General features: G+C 38.9%; 2 non-coding genes across 2 annotated transcripts; one reads left to right on the forward strand and one right to left on the reverse strand.

The window, feature by feature from the left end:
- Positions 1-7,708: 7,708 nt before the first annotated feature.
- On the reverse strand, positions 7,709-7,816 carry LOC148561820 (small nucleolar RNA R71). Its single transcript, XR_015888315.1, has one exon. It is a non-coding gene; the product is annotated as a small nucleolar RNA R71 (small nucleolar RNA).
- An 11,196-nt stretch (positions 7,817-19,012) lies between these two features.
- On the forward strand, positions 19,013-19,118 carry LOC148561821 (small nucleolar RNA R71). The gene has a single exon (XR_015887047.1). It is a non-coding gene; the product is annotated as a small nucleolar RNA R71 (small nucleolar RNA).
- Positions 19,119-21,094: the final 1,976 nt, after the last annotated feature.

The following is a 21,094-nucleotide window of genomic DNA, read 5'->3' on the forward strand; positions in this document are numbered from 1 at the left end:
TGAAATTAGTTTAATTATTTTGATGTGGTGACAATACTTTTTGTTTTCTGAATGAATTCTTGAACAGTTCATATGTCTTTTGAATTTGTTGTTGATGAATGTTAAATATGTTAGCTCTTGAAAGAATGATGAAAATGAGACATGTTATTTGATAATCTGAAAAATCATAAAATTGATTCTTGAAGCAAGAAAAAGCAGTGAAGAACAAAGCTTGCAGAAAAGAAAAATAGCGAAAAAAAAGAAAAAAAAAAGTGAAAAAGAAAAAGCAAGCAGAAAAAGCCAAAAGCTCTTTAAACCAAAAGGCAAGAGCAAAAAGCCAATAACCCTTAAAACCAAAAGGCAAGGGCAAAAGGGATCCAAGGCTTTGAGCATCAGTGGATAGGAGGGCCTAAAGGAATAAAATCCTGGCCTAAGCGGCTAAACCAAGCTGTCCCTAACCATGTGCTTGTGGCGTGAAGGTGTCAAGTGAAAACTTGAGAATGAGCGGTTAAAGTCGAGGTCCAAAGCAAAAAAAGAGTGTGCTTAAGAACCAAAGACACCTTTAATTGGGGACTCTAGCAAAGCTGAGTCACAATCTAAAAAGGTTCACCCAGTTATGTGTCTGTGGCATTTATGTATCCGGTGGTAATACTGGAAAACAAAGTGCTTAGGGCCACGACCAAGACTCATAAAGTAGCTGTGTTCAAGAATCAACATATTGAACTAAGAGAATCAATAACACTATCTGAATTCCGAGTTCCTATAGATGCCAATCATTCTAAACTTCAAAGGATGAAGTGAGATGCCAAAACTGTTTAGAGGCAAAAAGCTACTAGTCCCACTCATTTAATTGGAGCTAAGTTTCATTGATATTTGGAGTTTATAGTATATTCTCTTCTTTTTATCCTATTTGATTTTTAGTTGCTTGGGGACAAGCAACAATTTAAGTTTGGTGTTGTGATGAGCGGATAATTTATATGCTTTTTAGCTTTGTTTTTACATAGTTTTTAGTATGATTTGATTAGTTTTTAGTATATTTTTATTAGTTTTTAAATAAAAATCACATTTCTGGACTTTACTATGAGTTTGTGTATTTTTCTGTGATTTCAGATATTTTCTGGCTGAAATTGAGGGACCTGAGCAAAAATCTGATTTAGAGGCTGAAAAAGGACTGCAGATGATGTTGGATTCTAAACTACCTGCACTAAAAGTTAATTTTCTGGAGCTACAGGAGTCCAAATGGCGCGCTCTTAATTGCGTTGGAAAGTAGACATCCAGGGATTTCCAGAAACATATAATAGTCCATACTTTGCTCGAGTTTAGATGACGTAAACTGGCATTCAATGCCAGTTCTCTGCCCTATTCTGGCGTTAAACACCAGAAACAGGTTACAAGTTGGAGTTAAACGCCCAAAACAGGTTACAACCTGGCGTTTAACTCCAGAAACAACCTAGGCACGTGTAAAGCTCAAGTCTCAGCCCCAGCACACACCAAGTGGGCCCCGGAAGTGGATTTCTGCACTACCTATCGTAGTTTACTCATTTTCTGTAAACCTAGGTTACTAGTTTAGTATTTAAACAACTTTTAGAGATTTATTTTATACCTTATGATATTTTCATGTTTTACATTGTATATCTACGGCATGAGTCTCTAAACTCCATGATTGGGGGTGAGGAGCTCTGCTGTGTCTCGATAAATTAATGCAATTACTTCTGTTTTCTATTCAATCACACTTGTTTCTGTTCTAAGACACTCGCTTGTACTTAACCGTGATGAATGTGATGATTTGTGACACTCATCACCATTCTCAACCTATGAACGCGTGCCTGACAACCACTTCCGTTTTACCTTAGATTGAGTGTGTATCTCTTAGCCTCTTGGTTCATGATCAGAGTCTTCGTGGTATAGGCTAGGACTATTGGCGGCCATTCCTGAGATCCGAAAAGTCTAAACCTTGTCTGTGGTATTCGGAGTAGGATTTGGGATGGGATGACTGTGACGAGCTTCAAACTCACGAGTGCTAGGCGTAGTGACAGATGCAAAAGGATCAATGGATCTTATTCCAACATGAGTGAGAATCGACAGATGATTAGCCGTGCGGTGACAGCACATGCGGACCATTTTCACTGAGAGGACGGATGGTAGCCACTGACAACGGTGATCCACCAACATACAGCTTGCCATGGAAAGAGCCTTGCGTGCGTGAAGAAGAAGACAGTAGGAAAGTAGAGATTCGGAAGACAGAGTATCTCCAAATCCTCAATCTGTTCTCCATTACTGCATAACAAGTATTATTTAATTTATGCTTTTTACTCTTCATAAATATAATCACTCTTATCATTGATTTCCTGACTAAGAATTACAAAATAACCATAGCTTGCTTCAAGTCGACAATCTCCGTGGAATCGACCCTTACTCACATAAGGTATTACTTGGACGACCCAGTGCATTTGCTGGTTAGTGGTACGAGTTGTGAAAAGTGTGATTCACAATTTGTGCACCAGAGACTATTTACAAAAATCAAAATCAAAACTCCTAACCGATACGGTTCAAAAACTAGGTTCTTCACGAGTGGGTTATCGAGCTTGCCTCAAAAGAGGTTCTATCTTAAGGATGACATAATGATAATGAGGATCGAGATGCTTGATGATATATCAGAGGTGTTCCCTTTAGTGATCTTCCGGAGAAATCCATATCTTCAGAAAAGATCTCACGTACTAGAAAATTGGGGTTGTTACAAGTTGCAACTAGGGTTTGGTATTATATGAAAAGTTAAACTGTTTCAGTATAGACTTAATGAACCTATACTTGGGACACGCTAACTATTTATACCGAAATTCACATAAGCTTTAAATACATACGTTAAGCAGAGAAATCAGAGCAGAGTAGAGAAACACAAAGTAACCAGAGTAAAGTAAAGAGACAAAGAGAAAATGAGTAACATAGATACAGAGGAAAGAGTAATTAGAGAAAAGTAAAGAGATACAGAGAGCAGAGTAACCAGAGCAGAGTAAAGAGATACAGATAAAAGAGAAACCAGAACAGAGTAAAGAGATATAAAGAGAAGAGTAATATAATAAAGAGATGTATGTATATATATATATTAGTTGCTTAATGCAACCCAGAGCTATATTTATATATATATATTAGTTTCTTGATGCAACCCAGAGCTATATTTATATATATTAGTTTCTTAACGCAACCCAGAGTTTCTGTAGGGAAACTAAGTTACCTACAACCATTTTTCGCTTCCCCAGAGCAGAGCAGAGTATATATATATTTTCCTGCAGTAAGCAGAGGCTGTCTCAAATGAGCGGCTATTATTATATGCGCATTTATTTAGGAACGGAAAATCGTATCCGGAAAATCGGGATTACTCGTCACCGGATAAATGTCGGGATTGTGGCCAGCCAACCGACACATGAGCTCATGGCCTGCGCTAGGGCTAGACATGCATCATTCTTGTCTGCGCATCATTATCTGTTGCATTCCTTTCTGTGTGTGATCTACTTCTTTATGTTTGTCTGCTTGTATGCTATTGATGAGCGGATAATTTATACGCTTTTTGACATTGTTTTTAGTATGTTTTTAGTAGGATCTAGTTACTTTTAGGGATGTTTTCATTAGTTTTTATGTTAAATTCACATTTCTGGACTTTACTATGAGATTGTGTGTTTTTCTGTGATTTCAGGTATTTTCTGGCTGAAATTGAGGGACTTGAGCAGAAATCAGATTCAGAGGTTGAAGAAGGACTGCTGATGCTGTTGGATTCTGACCTCCCTGCACTCAAAATGGATTTTCTGGAGCTACAGAACTCGAAATGGCGTGCTTCCAATTGCGTTGGAAAGTAGACATCCAGGGCTTTCCAGAAACATATAATAGTCTATACTTTGGCCAAGAATAGACCACGTAAACTGGCGTTCAACGCCAGCTTTCTACCCAAATCTGGCGTCCAGCGCCAGAAAAGGAGCCAAAACCAGAGTTGAACGCCCAAACTGGCACAAAAGCTGGCGTTCAACTCCAAGAAGGACCTCTACACGTGCAACACTTAGGCTCAGCCCAAACAAACACCAAGTGGGCCCAGGAAGTGGATTTATACATCAATTACTTACTCATGTAAACCCTAGTAGCTAGTTTATTATAAATAGGACCTTTTACTATTGTATTAGACATCTTTGGATTACCTTATGACCCTTTGATCACGATTTGGGGGCTGGCCTTCTCGGCCATGCCTGGACCTTTCACTTATGTATTTTCATGGTAGAGTTTCTACACTCCATAGATTAAGGTGTGGAGCTCTGCTGTTCCTCAAAGATTAATGCAAGTACTACTGTTTTCTATTCAATTCATCTTATTTCGCTTCTAAGATATCCATTCGCACCCAAGAACGTGATGAAGGTGATGATTATGTGTGACGCTCATCACCATCTCCCCTATGAACACGTGCCTGACAAACACTTCCGTTCTACATGAAATAAGCTAGAATGAATATCTCTTAGATCTCTTAACCAGAATCTTCGTGGCGTAAGCTAGAATGATGGCGGCATTCAAGAGAATCCAGAAAGTCTAAACCTTGTCTGTGGTATTCCGAGTAGGATTCGATGAATGAATGACTGTGACGAGCTCCAAACTCGCGATTGCAGGGCGTTAGTGACAGACGCAAAAGGATAGTAAATCCTATTCCAGCATGATCGAGAACCGACAGATGAATAGCCGTGCCGTGACAGGGTGCGTGAGCATATTATTCACTGAGAGGATAAGATGAAGCCATTGGCAAGGGTAATGCCTCCAGACGATTAGCCGTGTCGTGACAGGGCATTGGATCATTTTCCCGAGAGATGACCGAAAGTAGCCATTGATAGTGGTGATGTATCACATAAAGCCAGCCATGGAAAGGAGTGAGACTGATTGGATGAAGATAGTAGGAAAGCAGAGGATCAGAGGAACGAAAAGCATCTCCATGCGCTTATCTGAAATCCCTACCAATGATTTACATAAGTATCTCTATCCCTATTCTATTATTTATTATTCGAAAACTCCATAATTATTTTATATCCGCCTGACTGAGATTTGCAAGGTGACCATAGCTTGCTTCATACCAACAATCTCCGTGGGATTCGACCCTTACTTACGTAAGGTATTACTTGGATGACCCAGTGCACTTGCTGGTTAGTTGTATCGAAGTTGTGACAAATTATGAATCTGTAATCACGATTACGCGTACCAAGTTGCTCACGTGCCAGGAATAGTTTGAGCCTGGACATCACAATTTCGTGCATCAAGTTTTTGGCGCCGTTGCCGGGGATTGTTCGAGTTTGGACAACTGACGGTTCATCTTGTTACTCAGATTAGGTAATTTTCTTTTTGTTTTGTTTTCAAAAATTTTTCAAATATCTTTCAAAAATTTTCTCCTTTGTTTTTCGAAAAAAAAATAATAATAACAAAAATGTTTTCAAAAAAATAAATTATTCTATAGATTCAAAATTTTTAAGAATGAATTCTAGTGTTTCATGAAGCATGTTGAAGCCTGGCTGGCTGTAAAGCCATGTCTATTCCTTTGGGAATGAGTATGTCAGGCGTGTCATGTCAGAATTACATGCTGAAGCTTGGCTGGCCATTGGCCATGTCTAGTGTTTTGGACCGGAGCTTTCATTGAAAGCTTGGTTGGCTAGTGAGCCATGTCTAATTCCTGGACTGAAGCTTTAGACTAAGAATGCAAGATTCCTGGAATTCATATTAAAAATTTTGGAATCCTTATTTTCCTTTTTCATATAATTTTCGAAAAAAAAATTACCAAAAAAAAATTAGAAAATCATGAAAATCAAAAATATTTTTCTGTTTCTTGTTTGAGTCTTGAGTCATATCATAAGTTTGGTGTCACTTGCATATGCATCTTGCATTTTTCGAAAATATCATGCATTCATAGTGTTCTTCATGATCTTCAAGTTGTTCTTGGTAAGTCTTCTTGTTTGATCTTGATGATTTTTTGTTTTGTGTCTTTTCTTGTTTTTCATATGCATTCTTGAATTCTTAGTGTCTAAGCATTAAAGAATTCTAAGTTTGGTGTCTTGCATGTTTTCCTTGCATTAAAAATTTTTCAAAATTGTGTCTATGATGTTCATCTTGACATTCAAAGTGTTCTTGGTGTTCATCTTGACATTCATAGCATTATTGCATGCATTCATTGTTTTGATCTAAAAATTTCATGCATTGCATAATTTTCATGTTTTTCATAAAAATTTCAAAAATAAAAAAATATCTTTCCCTTTTTCTCTCATCAAATTCGAAAATTGAGTTGACTTTTTCAAAAATTTAAAAAAACAAAAATCAAAGTTGTTTCTTATGAGTCAAATCAAATTTTTAATTTGAAAATCTTATCTTTTTCAAAATCTTTTTCAAAAATCAAATCTTTTTCAAAATTCTTAGTTATTTTCGAAAATTCCAAAAATATTTTTCAAAAATCTTTTTCTTATTTTTGTATTAAGTTTTCGAAAATAACATAAACAATTAATGTTTTGATTCAAAAATTTCAAGTTTGTTACTTGCTTGTTAAGAAAGATTCAAACTTTAAGTTCTAGAATCATATCTTGTGATTTCTTGTGAATCAAGTCATTAATTGTGATTTTAAAAATCAAATCTTTTTCAAAAACTAATTTCAATCATATCTTTTCAAAAATATCTTCTTATCTTTTTCAAAAATTTGATTTCAAAATATCTTCTCTAACTACCTAACTTCTTCTCTTTTCAAAATTTGTTTCAATCAACTAACTAACTTTTTGTTTGTTTCTTAACTTTTTCAAAACTACCTAACTAACTCTCTCTCTCTAATTTTCGAAAATATCTCCCCTCTTTTTCAAAAATTTCTTTTTAATTAACTAATTATTCTTATTTTTATTTTTAATTTTAAAAAAAAATTTTCGAAAAAATACTAACAATTTTCAAAAACCATTTTCGAAAATCATTAACTCTTTTTCAAAATAATTTTCGAAAATTATCCCTCCCCCATCTTATTCTATTTATTCATTCATATCCTAACATCTCATCTCACATCTCTGCCATCCTCACAATTGTGTTTCTTCCATTATATTACATTCTTTGTCTCCCCCTATTCTTCTACTCACACAGGGATCCCTATACTGTGGTATAAAGGATCTCTATTATTATTATTATTTTTCTGTGCCCTCTTCTTTGTCATATGAGCAGGAGCAAGGATAAGAATGTTCTTGTGGAAGCAGATCCAGAACCTGAAAGGACTCTGAAGAGAAAATTAAGAGAAGCTAAAATACAACAATCCAAAGATAACCTTTCAGAAATTTTCGAACAGGAAGAGGAGATGGCAGCAAAAAATAATAATAATGTAAGGAAGATGCTTGGTGACTTTACTGCACCTAATTCCAATTTACATGGAAGAAGCATCTCCATTTCTGCCATTGGAGCAAACAACTTTGAGCTGAAACCTCAATTAGTTTCTCTGATGCAGCAGAACTGCAAGTTTCATGGACTTCCATCTGAAGATCCTTTTCAGTTCTTAACTGAATTCTTGCAGATATGTGATACTGTTAAGACTAATGGAGTAGATCCTGAAGTCTACAGGCTCATGCTTTTCCCTTTTGTTGTAAGAGACAGAGCTAGATTATGGTTGGATTCTCAACCCAAAGACAGCCTGAACTCTTGGGATAAGCTGGTCACGGCTTTCTTAGCCAAGTACTTTCCTCCTCAAAAGCTGAGCGAGCTTAGAGCTGATGTTCAAACCTTCAGACAGAAAGAAGGTGAATCCCTCTATGAAGCTTGGGAAAGATACAAACAGTTGACTAAAAAGTGTCCTTCTGACATGCTTTCAGAATGGACCATCCTGGATATATTCTATGATGGTTTATCTGAGCTATCAAAGATGTCACTGGACACTTCTGCAGGTGGATCCATTCACCTAAAGAAAATGCCTGTAGAAGCTCAAGAACTCATTGACATGGTTGCTAATAACCAGTTCATGTACACTTCTGAAAGGAATCCTGTGAGTAATGGGATGCCTATGAAGAAGGGAGTTCTTGAGGTTGATACTCTGAATGCCATATTGGCTCAGAACAAAATATTGACTCAGCAAGTCAATATGATTTCTCAGAGTCTGCATGGAATGCAAGCTGCATCCAACAGTACTCAAGAGGCTTCTTATGCAGAAGAAGCTTATGATCCTCAGAACCCTGCAATAGCAGAGGTAAATTACTTAGGTGAACCTTATGGAATCACCTATAACTCATCATGGAGAAATCATCCAAATTTCTCATGGAAAGATCAAAAGCCTCAACAAGGCTTTAATAATGGTGGAAGAAACAGGTTTAGCAATAGCAAGCCTTTTCCATCATCCACTCAGCAACAGACAGAGAACTCTGAACAAAATACTTCTAATCTAGCAAATTTAGCAATAGCACCCAAGAACGTGATGAAGGTGATGATTATGTGTGACGCTCATCACCATCTCCCCTATGAACACGTGCCTGACAAACACTTCCGTTCTACATGAAATAAGCTAGAATGAATATCTCTTAGATCTCTTAACCAGAATCTTCGTGGCGTAAGCTAGAATGATGGCGGCATTCAAGAGAATCCGAAAAGTATAAACCTTGTCTGTGGTATTCCGAGTAGGATTCGATGAATGAATGACTGTGACGAGCTCCAAACTCGCGATTGCAGGGCGTTAGTGACAGACGCAAAAGGATAGTATATCCTATTCCAGCATAATCGAGAATCGACAGATGAATAGCCGTGCCGTGACAGGGTGCGTGAGCATATTATTCACTGAGAGGATAAGATGAAGCCATTGGCAAGGGTGATGCCTCCAGACGATTGGCCGTGCCGTGCAGGGCATTGGATTATTTTCCCGAGAGATGACCGAAAGTAGCCATTGACAGTGGTGATGTATCACATAAAGCCAGCCATGGAAAGGAGTGAGACTGATTGGATGAAGATAGTAGGAAAGCAGAGGATCAGAGGAACGAAAAGCATCTCCATTCGCTTATCTGAAATCCCTACCAATGATTTACATAAGTATCTCTATCCCTATTCTATTATTTATTATTCGAAAACTCCATAATTATTTTATATCCGCCTGACTGAGATTTGCAAGGTGACCATAGCTTGCTTCATACCAACAATCTCCGTGGGATTCGACCCTTACTCACGTAAGGTATTACTTGGACGACCCAGTGCACTTGCTGGTTAGTTGTATCGAAGTTGTGACAAATTATGAATGTGTAATCACGATTACGCGTACCAAGTTGCTCACGTGCCAGGAATAGTTTGAGCCTGGACATACAATTTCGTGCATCAGCTATTTCTGTGTTTTATTTTCTTGTATTCTTCTGTTTGTGTTCTGCTTTCTATTTTCTCTATTTTCTATATTTATCTTTATCTTCTATTTACTGACTCACGGTATTCTGTTGTCCATCTACTAATCAACACCAAATTAATGAACTTGACAAATAACCATGGCCCGACTAAGAACTACCCAGTTTTTACCCCTTCTCTCTCCCTTCCCCCTTCAGATGGAAGGATGAGTACCCTTCCGTAGTTCACTGACGACTGTTCGCAAAAAGGATTCCGCTCTAGGTAGTCTTCTGAGTCTAGGGTGAATCTCGTTCTCTGTTTATATGTATATACTGTGAGACCAGCCAATGTCTGCACCCTGTTTGTACGTGAACCTTAACCTAAATCCTGTGTACGAGACTCTTGTTATGTGGCTACTTGATGAGGTACCAGAGAGACGTCATATAGCGATGTCTGATTGTGCAGAGGAGTAGTAGATGATGTCCCATCTTTTGATGACATTGGACCTGACTTGAGTTTTGAAGACCTAGAATGTACTTTCCCTCGCTTTAGTAGTTTAAAGGGACTAGGTGAGTATAGATTCTAGGCTAGTCTGGGTGCTAGCTTAGGGACTTTTTGTACAGGTCAGGGCCTGGGATGTTGTATGTATATATATGTATATAGTTATTATCTAGCTATATCTAGGGGTGTTCTAACTAAAAGTCTATACTCTAATAAAGGATGTTTCACGAAATGTTATCAACTGCTTGAAATGTATTTATGTGTGGTTATTTATAACTATTTTATCTGTTATTATTTGTGAATTGATTATGAATGATTCTGTCTATTAACCCAAACATTTTCAAAAAAAAAGTACCTCGCAAAATAACTACGCTTTTAACAACGAATCAGGCTCATATAATAAATAGTAGATAATAATTAGGAAGACAAGTTGGTAGCGCTCAGTTTCTAGTATGATCATGATGTACTAGAAATTGGGTCGTTACAACGTTAGTGCCACTAACGTGGATAAAGGGGGAGTTTGCAATGTTAGTGGTGAAGTTAGCACCACAAACGTATTCGAAGCCAAGGTTTGCCTACGTTAATGGCCACATTAATACCACTAACATGGGCAATTAACATGGAAGAAAGGGTGTTTTGGATGTTAATGGTGTAGTTAGCACCATTAACGTGACCAAGGGTTAGGAAAGGCTACGTTAGTGGCCACGTTAGTGCCACTAACGGTGGGGTTAACGTGACTCAAAGGGGTTTGGGGACGTTAGTGACCAAGTTAGTGTCACTAACGTCTTCGAACCATGAATTTACACTTGACGTTAACCACACTAACAGCCTGACTAACGTGAATGATGCCCAACTCAAACTCCTCCAGCAAGCTGAGCAAAGCCCACTGAGATTGTAACTACTTCAACTGAGCTCAAAGGCCCATATCCAGAGACTTGCTGACTGAACTGAAGATCAGAGAAGTAGTATATATAGGGGTAGTTTTGAACTAGAAAGGATGATTAGGACTTGGGGATCCAGGATTGTAAACACTCTGTATTTTACTTTTCTCTTTTATTCAATTTTACTTTCAATGTATTTTACTTTTCCATCTTCCATTCCCAGAGCTATGAACAACTAAACCCACCTTCATTGGGTTAAGGAGCTCTGTTGTAATTCAATGGATCAATTATAGTTTTTATTCTTCTTCTTCTTTCCATTCTCTTTGATTTGATTGAAAGCTTTTGCTCTTCATCTAATTGAGCAATTGTCTCAGAAGAAAAATTGCTCATACTTGGATTTCCTCTGAACCTTGGAAGAGGAATGAGGAAATCATGCTAGAAACGCTTTCTCATGTTAAACTGGATTGGGGGTTGGATGGATATAGTGACATATAATCCTACCAATACTTTGATATAGGAAAACATGTGGTATAATCAGTGATTGCACTTCATCTCTTCCCATGACCAATTAGATCAAGGAAATGGGCAATTGTTCAAGCTTAGAGAGATTGAATTACCAAGGAATTGGGATTCAATCACCTAAGATTGCCAAGAGATCAATGAGTTGCATGGATTGAGGAAGAAATGCGAATGAACTTGATCCGGAGAATACAATATCTCCTGAGCCCAATGAGCCTCCCATTTCTGATGTCCCTGTTTCTGATGTCCCCATTTACTTGACGACAATTCGGTATACTTGTCGCAAGAAATTTATAATGATATAGATTTCTGTGCATCACTAACGTCATCAAACCATGCAACTAAACACAACATTACTTACACTAACGCCCACACTAACGTGACTACTTCCTCGATTAAACCCTTCCAGAAAGCTGAGCAAGGCCCAAGGAGTTTGTTAACTGCTTCAACTAAGGCTAAGGGCCCACATCCAGATACTTGAAGATTCACCTGAGCATCAGAGAAGTAGTATATATAGGAGTAATTTTGAACTAGAAGAGGGGTTGGGAATCCGGGGGATCCGGACTTGTAAACACTCACTACTTTTCTTTCCTCTTTGTACTTGGCTTTGTTTTTCATGCACTTTTCTTTTCCTTTTGAGTTTTCCAGAGCTATGATCAACTAAACCCCACATCATTGGGGAGGGAGCTCTGTTGTAATTCAATAGTTCAACAATAGCTCTTATTGTTCTTCTTCGATTCATTCTCTTTGATTTGCTTGAAAGCTTTCGAACTTCATTCAATTGTGCAATTGTCTCGGAAGAGAAATTGTTCATACTTGGATCCCCTCTGAACTGTGGAAGAGGAATGAGGGAATCATGCTAGAAATACTTTCTCGCGTTGGACTAGATTGGGGGTTGGACGGATATAATGACATATAATCCTCCCGATGCTTTGATCTAGAAAAACATGTGGTATAATCAGTGATCGTTCTTCATCTTTTCCCATGAGCAATTTGATCAAGGAATTGGCCAATTGTTCAAGCTTAGAGAGATTGAATTGCCAAGAAATTGGGATTCAATCACCTAAGATTGCCAAGAGATCAATGAGTTGTATGGATTGAGGAAGAGATGAGAATGAACTTGATCCAGAGAATGCAACATCTCCTGAACCCAATGAGCTTCCCCATTCTTATCTTCCCATTCTCTATATTCTGTTGACTTTGATGTTCATCACTGATGCACGGAAACTTGTCTCTCAACAAATTTTCCTCGGCAAGTATACCGAATTGTCGTCAAGTAAAAACTCACAATAGAGTGAGGTCGAATCCCATAGGGATTGATTGGTCAATTAACTTTAATTAGAGGAATGTTCTAGTTGAGCTAAGCAGAATTTAATGTGAGAGTTGTAGGAAATTAAATGGTGGGAAAGTAAATAGCAGAGAATGTAAATATTGGAAATAAAGAGCTGAATGTAAATAGCGGAAAGTAAATTGCAGAATGTTAAATGGGGATTTGGGAAGATGATTATAAAATTAAATTGCAGAAATTAAAGAGAATGGGTGAGATGGAAATGGGGAGTTCATTGCGCTCAGGAGATGTTATATTCTCCGGATCAAGTTCATCTTCATCTCTTCCTCAATCAATGCATTCATTGATCTTCTTGGCAATCTTAAGTGATTGAATTCCAATTCCTTGGTAATTCAATCTCTCAAATCTTGATCAATAGCCAATTCCTTGGTCTAATTGCTCATGAGAAGAGATGAAGTGTGGTCACTGATTATACCACATGTATTTCCAAATCAAAATGTTGGTAGGATTATATGTCACTATATCCATCCAAACCCCAATTTGGTCCCACATGAGAAAGCATTTCTAGCATGATCTCTTCATTCCTCTTCCAAGGTTCCGAAGCGATCCAAGTATGAATAGCCTCTTTTCCAAGATAACTACCCAATTGAATGAAGATCGAAAGCTTTCTAGTAAAATCAAGAGAAAAGAAAGAGGAAGAATAATGAAGATTATTATTGATCCATCAAATTACAACAGAGCTCCCTAACCCAATGAAAGGGGTTTAGTTGTTCATAGCTCTCGGAATAGAAAATGAAGATGGAGAATGCATTCTGAAAGTTGAACTAGAAGTTGCAGAGAAAGTAAAATTATACAGAGAGTAGTTCTCCCCATTCCAAAAGCTTCTCTCTAGTTCAAAACTACTCCTATTTATCCTACTCTTCTGATCTTCTAGTTGGCTCTTCAATGTTTTGGATATGAGCCTTTGGATCTTGAGTTGAAGCAGTTATCATCTTTAGTGGGCTCAGCTTCACTTGCAGAGAAAGTGTGCAGTAGGCATGGACTTTAGCTTAGGGCGTTAGTGGTGTTAACGTTAAGTGAAAGTATGGGGTCGAGAACGTTAGGGACAATCACCTTTTTCACTAACGTTCCTAACCCAAAATGGTCCACGTTAACTTCAACGTTAGTGGCACTAACGTGACCACTAACGTTGCCTCTTGGCCCTTCGCAAACGTTATTAGGGTTTACCTTTCCCAATAACGTTGAGAGTACCCCTTTCTCCTTTCGTTAGAGTTCACGTTAGTATAGTTAACATGACCTTTAACGTAGGCCTGCCAAATCTTCGAGAGCATTAGTGACACTTACCTTTGTCACTAACGCTCCCAACACCCTTCTTCCCACGTTAGAGTTCACATTACTTAGGTTAACGTGACTTCTAACGTGGTACTGATAGCCATCTCCAACGTTAGTGACAAAGGTGAGTGTCACTAACGTCGGTTCGTCATTCCTTCCCTCCACGTTAGCTTCCACGTTAGTGCAATTAACGTGGCAACTAACGTGGCTAATGGTGGCATAGTCCAACGTTAGTGATAAAGGTGAGTGTCACTAACGTTGGCACTTCTTTCCTTCCACGTTAGAGTTCATGTTAATGTACTTAACGTGACTCTTAATGTGGCTAGGTGTGCCCCCTTTTCCAATGTTAGTGGCATTCACTTTTACCACTAACGTTGGAGTTTTACTTCTCTTCTACGTTAGCTTCCACGTTAACGTAGTTAACGTGGCAACTAACGTGGGCTATGATGGCTCACGCAGGCATTATTGGCGATCACTTTTCTTATTAACGTTGCAAGCTGTCCTCCATTCCACGTTAATGGTCACGTTAGTTAGACTCACGGGGCTATTAACGTGGCATCTTCCTTGCTTCCTTTGTCCTGAAATCAAGCAAATAAAGTGCATCAAAGCTAGGTTCTAACCCATGATATCATGCATCATCCATTTTATCATTCAATTCATGCATAATTCTCATGAAATCATATAAAATTCACAATGTTTGCTTGAATTAGGATGTAAGTGAAATTCTAACCAAAACTTGCTTATTTCCTAAGAAAATGCATGAAACTACCCTAAAACAGTAAAGAAAAGGTCAGTGAAACTGGCCAAAATGCCCTGGCATCACAACACCAAACTTAAAGCTTGCTTGTCCCTAAGCAAGTACTGGAACAAGAGAATGATGAATGAAATGACAAGAGAAATGAATCATTATTGTGGAAGTCGTGTTCTTGGTTTTATGGAGTTTCATACATAGCAACTTAGGTTCATTTCTTTATTGGCTTTCAGACCTTTATCATGCCCTGGAATACTCACTTGATTGCACCCTTTATTTATTGATCCCTTTGTATTTTCAAGGTTTATTGCATCCTTACGCTAAGTGTTCTGTGAGGGGGCAACTTTTTTAAAATAAGCTTTCAGCCAACACTCCCGAACCAGTTGGTTCAAAGTGCTAGGTGTTGAAACACCCCTAAGGACTTACTCCCTCAAGTCTCTCTCCCCTATACATGCACACCACAGGCACATGGTTTGTTATTTTCTTTCCTTGAGGCCTTGGTGTCTAGCACCTCTTTGGGTTACTAAATGTTCTGTAGCAAGGTTGCTCTTGATAGTGGATTTTCAGTTGATAATCCCAGGTTAGTTAGCCCAGGTTACCAAGTGATGAAGCACTCCTAAGAACTTATTCATCCAAGTAGATCCTTGGTACAAGAGCACCACAGACACATTCCTCAAGATTCAAGCCCTTGGTGCCTAGCCTTATTTCTTATTATTTTTCTTTCTTTTTCAACTCTTATTGTTCTTTTCCTTTTTCTTATTAGGATCTTGTTAATTAACTGCTCTCATGGGGTGTGCTTCAAGCATATGACTTCAGGACAGATAGTTTCCTTCCTACCTTGTTGGTGAACCAACTTAGCTAAGTAGTTACTACACCACAAGTTTAGGAACCTACTCCACAATATGAACTTCACTCTGGTCTTTCATAGCATACATTCTCTTTTTATTTGATTCAAAAGGACAAGCATACAAGCAAGCATGGTAAAAATGCAGCAGGTAACTTGGACTAGCAAGCATAGACTTAAGCAATGAAAACTTAAAGGCAGAATTTAAAATCCTAAACTACTATGGAAGCATGTTCTATTTCATACATGATTTTTCTTATTTAAAAACTTGAAAAAGATGGAACAAAGGGGGAACTCCACCACCTTTTACTCATGGGGTTGCTCATGCTCTCCCTCTTGTTTGTCCCCTTTGTGTCCACTTGTGTTTCCTCGTGTCCGTGCTAGTCTGGCTTTCTTCCACTCCTCAAGTGCCTTCCTTACTGATTCATGACTCTTTTCTACCCTCTCTGTGATTTCGGGGCACTCAGTTTTTCTGACTTGAAAGCCTAGCTCATATATGATCTCCTTATCAACCATCCATCCATATTGCAATGCATGGTGAAAGGTTTTGAATTTCTTCTCATCGAAAGGGCGTTGCTTCATAGGCTCCTCCCCTTTTCTTCTCTTAGAGCTTTATGATGCCATAAGTGGTTGTTGATACGTGAAGGTGTAACGGGTATGGATAATTGGCTTCGGCCGGTTAAGATTGAGAGTGTTTTTGATGGGTAAAAAGGGGTTGGGTGCCGAGAGTGGGAAGTGTAACGGATGAAAATTTGAATGTGAAAGGGAGTATGGAATAAGAACCACTTATATAGGGAATTGGTGGGAGAATGAGAGTTGTGGATTGATGGAGTGGGTGTATGATGAACGGATGGGGTTTAGCATGGGATGAGCACAAGGATCATCAACTTTATGATGGGGTTGGTTCAGTTTCCAAGAGTGTTCTTCTTCCAATATTGCATGGCAACATTTCCCAATGCACCCCCCTTAAAAACACGTGTATAGTCCTCTCCTTTTTGAAGTGGCCAAAACTTCCTCTTTCAATTGTCCCATCAATTTTTCTACAAATAAAGGGATGTGATTAATGAAATTGTGGGAAGTGGCGGCAAAATTTAAAAGAAAAGAAAGAGTAACTACTTTTTAAAATTTTTGTTTTTAACTAACTAAGTGCTATTCATGAGTACAAATCAATTGACCAATTGAATGTCCATGTATGTGACATTGGTGACACCAAACTTAATTTGTGGCCATGTGGTGTAAAAGGAATTGTTCAAGGTGCTAAGAGTGACGTGCGATGAGTTCCATTCATGTTCTCTTAGCATGCCTTGAACACCAAACTTGTCCTACACTATACGTTGCATAAAAAGATTCATTCAAGGATATGTCAAAGCTGATTTGGAATTCATGAATCTTGCATTATTAATTACTTTAAAAGCATATAAAACATGGGTTGCCTCCCATGAAGTGCTTCTTTAGCGTCACTAGCTTGACGTTCTACCCTTTGTCAGGGTGGTTGGTAATGCTTCAGATCTTCCCCTCTTGCAGTAAACCTATATCCAATGGCTTCATCAAGGATCTCTACATGCTCTAGGGTGAGAACTTTGTTGATGGTGAAGACTTTAGGTAGCTGAGATGGGATGGTGGGGAGATGAGGTGGGATAACTGGGAAATAAGCTGAGATCACTTTATCCCCTGGAGAGAAATCCTCTGTGGGGATCTTCTTGTTCCTCCACCCCCTTGGTGCTTTCTTCTTTGTTCCTTTTGATGTTGCCCTATTCTTTGTGACCTCTTCTTTCAAGGAAATTTTGTTGCTGGTCTCGTATGACTCTGGTGGTTTAGGTTCCTCCTGATTTTCCTTGAGCTGTGACAGTTGCTGATTATCTTGTTCATCAACCAAAGGAATTCCCTGTGCTTCAATGCTTGTTTCTTCCACCTTGTTGTACTCTTCCCTTGGTTCCTTACTTTCTTGATCTGCTTCTTGTGAGGGTTTAAAGACATTGAATGCGATTTGTTCGTCATGTATCCTCAATATTAGCTCTCCTTGCTCCACATCTATGAGCGCTCTGGCTGTAGCTAGGAATGGTCTTCCCAATATGATTGGGTGAAGGTGACTCTCTTCTATTTCCAATATGACAAAGTCTGTAGGAAGGAAGTAGTTCCCAACCTTTACCAACACGTTTTCAACCACTCCTACTGCTTGTTTTGGGGTTTTGTCAGCCAGCCTGATGACTACGTCTGTGGGCACTAGCTCATTGATCTGCAACTTCTTCATGAGGGATAAAGGCATTAAGTTGATGCTTGCTCCCAGGTCACAGAGTCCTTTGTCAAACATTGTTTCTCCGATGGCACAGGGGATGTGAAAACTCCCTGGGTCCTTCTTTTTTGTAGGTAACTCTGGTTGAATGAGAGCACTGCACTCCTTATTCATCACTATTGTTTGCCCTCCCTTGAGTGAGCTTTTCCTGGTCAGCAATTCTTTTTTGTACTTAATGTGTGAGGGCATTTGTTGGAGAGCCTTGACGAATGGTATGTTCACATGGAGAGATGCAAATGTGTCAAGGAACTTTGAGTATATTCTCTTTTCTACACCACCCTTGAGTCTTTGGGGAAAAGATGCGTAGAGCCTCAGCAGCTCCTTCTGTGTAATTTTGGTTTCTTGGTGATCCTCTTCCTGTTTTTCTGCTGATATGTCTCCAGGTTGTTCTAATGGTTTGTTCGGCTCTTCCTCAGTCCCTTTATCACTTGTGGTGACCATCTTGTAGTCTTCCCATCTTACTTTCTTTGTTTCACCTCTCGGGTTTTTCTCCGTGTCAATTGGGAAGCTGTCAGTGGGTTTGGGAATCTTCTCAGAGAGGTATCCCACTTGGAATTCTAGCCTCTGAATAGTTTCTCCCTGATTTTTGAGATTAGCTCGCACCTCCTCTTTGAACACCTTGTTATCTTGAATCTCTTTGCATATGCCTTCAAGTAAGGTCTCAATCCTTGAGAGTCTGTCCTCGGATGATGGTGAGTTGGAGTTGGAGGGATGAGAATGACCATTTTGGTTTTGATATGGATGTTGAGAGGTGTTGTTAGGTAGGTTCTGATATGATCTCTGTGTGGAGTGTTGGTGAGCTGCATTATTGTTGGAGTTGTGACGTCTCTGATCTTGGCCTTGATCTTGTTGATTTCCCCACCCAAAGTTTGTGTGGTTCCTCCAACCAGGATTGTAAGTTTTGGAGTATGGATCATGGGAATGCCTAGGTGAGTTTCCAATGTAGTTGGCTTGTTCCTGCTCACCCTCTGCTTCTGCATTCACTCTTTCTTGGGTTGCTGATGAGGTGGTGATTGCTGCTACTTGGTTCTTCTCCATCTTCTTGGTAAGGTCAGCCAGCTACTTGGTAATCAGCTTGTTCTCGGCCAGCAATGCATCCACATTGTTTAGCTCCATCACTCCTCTAGTGTTGCCTCTTTCAGAAGCATAGAAATAGTCATTCTCAGCTACAGTCTCAATGACATCTATGGCTTCTTCAATGGTCTTCTTCTTGTTCAGAGATCCCCCGGATGAGTGGTCTACTACTTCTTTGATTCATAAGAAAGGCCTTCATAGAAAATGTGTAGCTGTACCCATTCATTGCACATATCTGGTGGGCACCTTCTTGTCAGATCCTTAAACCTCTCCCATGCTTCATATAGAGTCTCACCATCTTACTGCCTGAAGGTTTGTACCTCAGCTCTTAACCTGTTGATTCGTTGAGGAGGATAGAATCTCGCCAAAAATTTGTTCACCACATCTTCCCAGGTTGTTAAACTCTCCTTCGGGAAGGATTTCAGCCATTTAGATGCATTGTCCTTGAGTGAGAAGGGAAACAGAAGTAGTCTATAGGTGTCAGGATGAACACCATTAGACTTCACAGTGTCGCATATCCTCAGGAAGGTGGTTAGGTTTTGATTGGGGTCTTCTTGGACACTCCCTCCGAATGAACAGTTGTTCTGAACAAGAGTGATGAGTTGTGGCTTCAGTTCAAAGTTGTTGGCATGTATGGTTGGCTTTTGGATGCTACTTCCACAGTTTCCTGGGTTTGGATTTATATAAGAGCCTAAAACTCTTCTCTCTTGCCCAGCATGATTCACTGGACCTTCTCTTCCATGGTTGTGAGCCTCTTCTTCATGGTGGTTCTCTATATTCTCATCCATGTTTGGTTCAAAATACTCCTCCTCTTCCTCAGCACCAACAAGTCTCTTTCCTCTTACTTCCCTCCTTAATCTAAGGAAGGTCCTCTCAGGTTCGGAATCAAAGGAAGTTGAAGCCTCGCTTCTTCTACCTGTCATACAACCAACAAGGCCAAAGAAAAAAGGAGATAGAGAATGTTCTTGTTAAAAATGTTGTTAGTGTGAGTGATGCAATATATCAAACAGTTAGTGGGTTAGTGAACTGAATTGTAAACAACTAAGAAAAGGGTAGGGAAAAAAATAGCTAAACTGAAAGTGAATTACTTGAATGAAATCAAACAAAATGAAAAACATTTCTCAATCTAGTTATCCACCAATTTAATCATTGTTGATACAAAATCAATCCCCGGCAATGGCGCCATAAACTTGATGCACGGAAACTTGTCTCTCAACAAATTTCCCTCGGCAAGTATACCGAATTGTCGTCAAGTAAAAACTCACAATAGAGTGAGGTCGAATCCCACAGGGATTGATTGGTCAATCAACTTTAATTAGAGGAATGTTCTAGTTGAGCTAAGCAGAATTTAATGTGAGAGTTGCAGGAAATTAAATGGCGGGAAAGTAAATAGCAGAGAATGTAAATACAGGAAATAAAGAGCTGAATGTAAATAGCGAAAAGTAAATTGCAGAATGTTAAATGGGGATTTGGGAAGATGATTATAAAAGTAAATTGCAGAAATTAAAGAGAATGGGTGAGATAGGAAATGGGGAGTTCATTGGGCTCAGGAGATGTTATATTCTCCGGATCAAGTTCATCTTCATCTCTTCCTCAATCAATGCATTCATTGATCTCCTTGGCAATCTTAAGTGATTGAATTCCAATTCCTTGGTAATTCAATCTCTCAAATCTTGATCAATAGCCAATTCCTTGGTCTAATTGCTCATGAGAAGAGATCAGATGAAGTGTGGTCACTGATTATACCACATGTATTTCCAAATCAAAATGTTGGTAGGATTATATGTCACTATATCCATCCAAACCCTAATTTGGTCCCACATAAGAAAGCATTTCTAGCATGATCTCTTCATTCCTCTTCCAAGGTTCCGAAGAGATCCAAGTATGAATAGCTTCTTTTCCAAGATAACTACCCAATTGGATGAAGATGGAAAGCTTTCTTAAAATCAAGAGAAAAGAAAGAGGAACAATAATGAAGATTATTATTGATCCATCAAATTACAACAGAGCTCCCTAACCCAATGAAAGGGGTTTAGTTGTTCATAGCTCTTGGCATAGAAAACGAAGATGGAGAATGCATTCTGAAAGTTGAACTAGAAGTTGTAGAGAAAGTAAAATTATACAGAGAGTAGTTCTCCCCAATCTAAAAGCTTCTCTCTAGTTCATAACTACTCCTATTTATCCTACTCTTCTGATCTTCTAGTTGGCTCTTCAATGTTTTGGATATGGGCCTTTGGATCTTGAGTTGAAGTAGTTATCATCTTTAGTGGGCTCAGCTTCACTTGCAGTGAAAGTGTGCAGTAGGCATGGA

The sequence above is a fragment of the Arachis ipaensis genome, chromosome B6 (genome assembly GCF_059453495.1).
Source record: "Arachis ipaensis isolate K30076 ecotype BB chromosome B6, ASM5945349v1, whole genome shotgun sequence".
Lineage (NCBI taxonomy): Eukaryota > Viridiplantae > Streptophyta > Magnoliopsida > Fabales > Fabaceae > Arachis > Arachis ipaensis.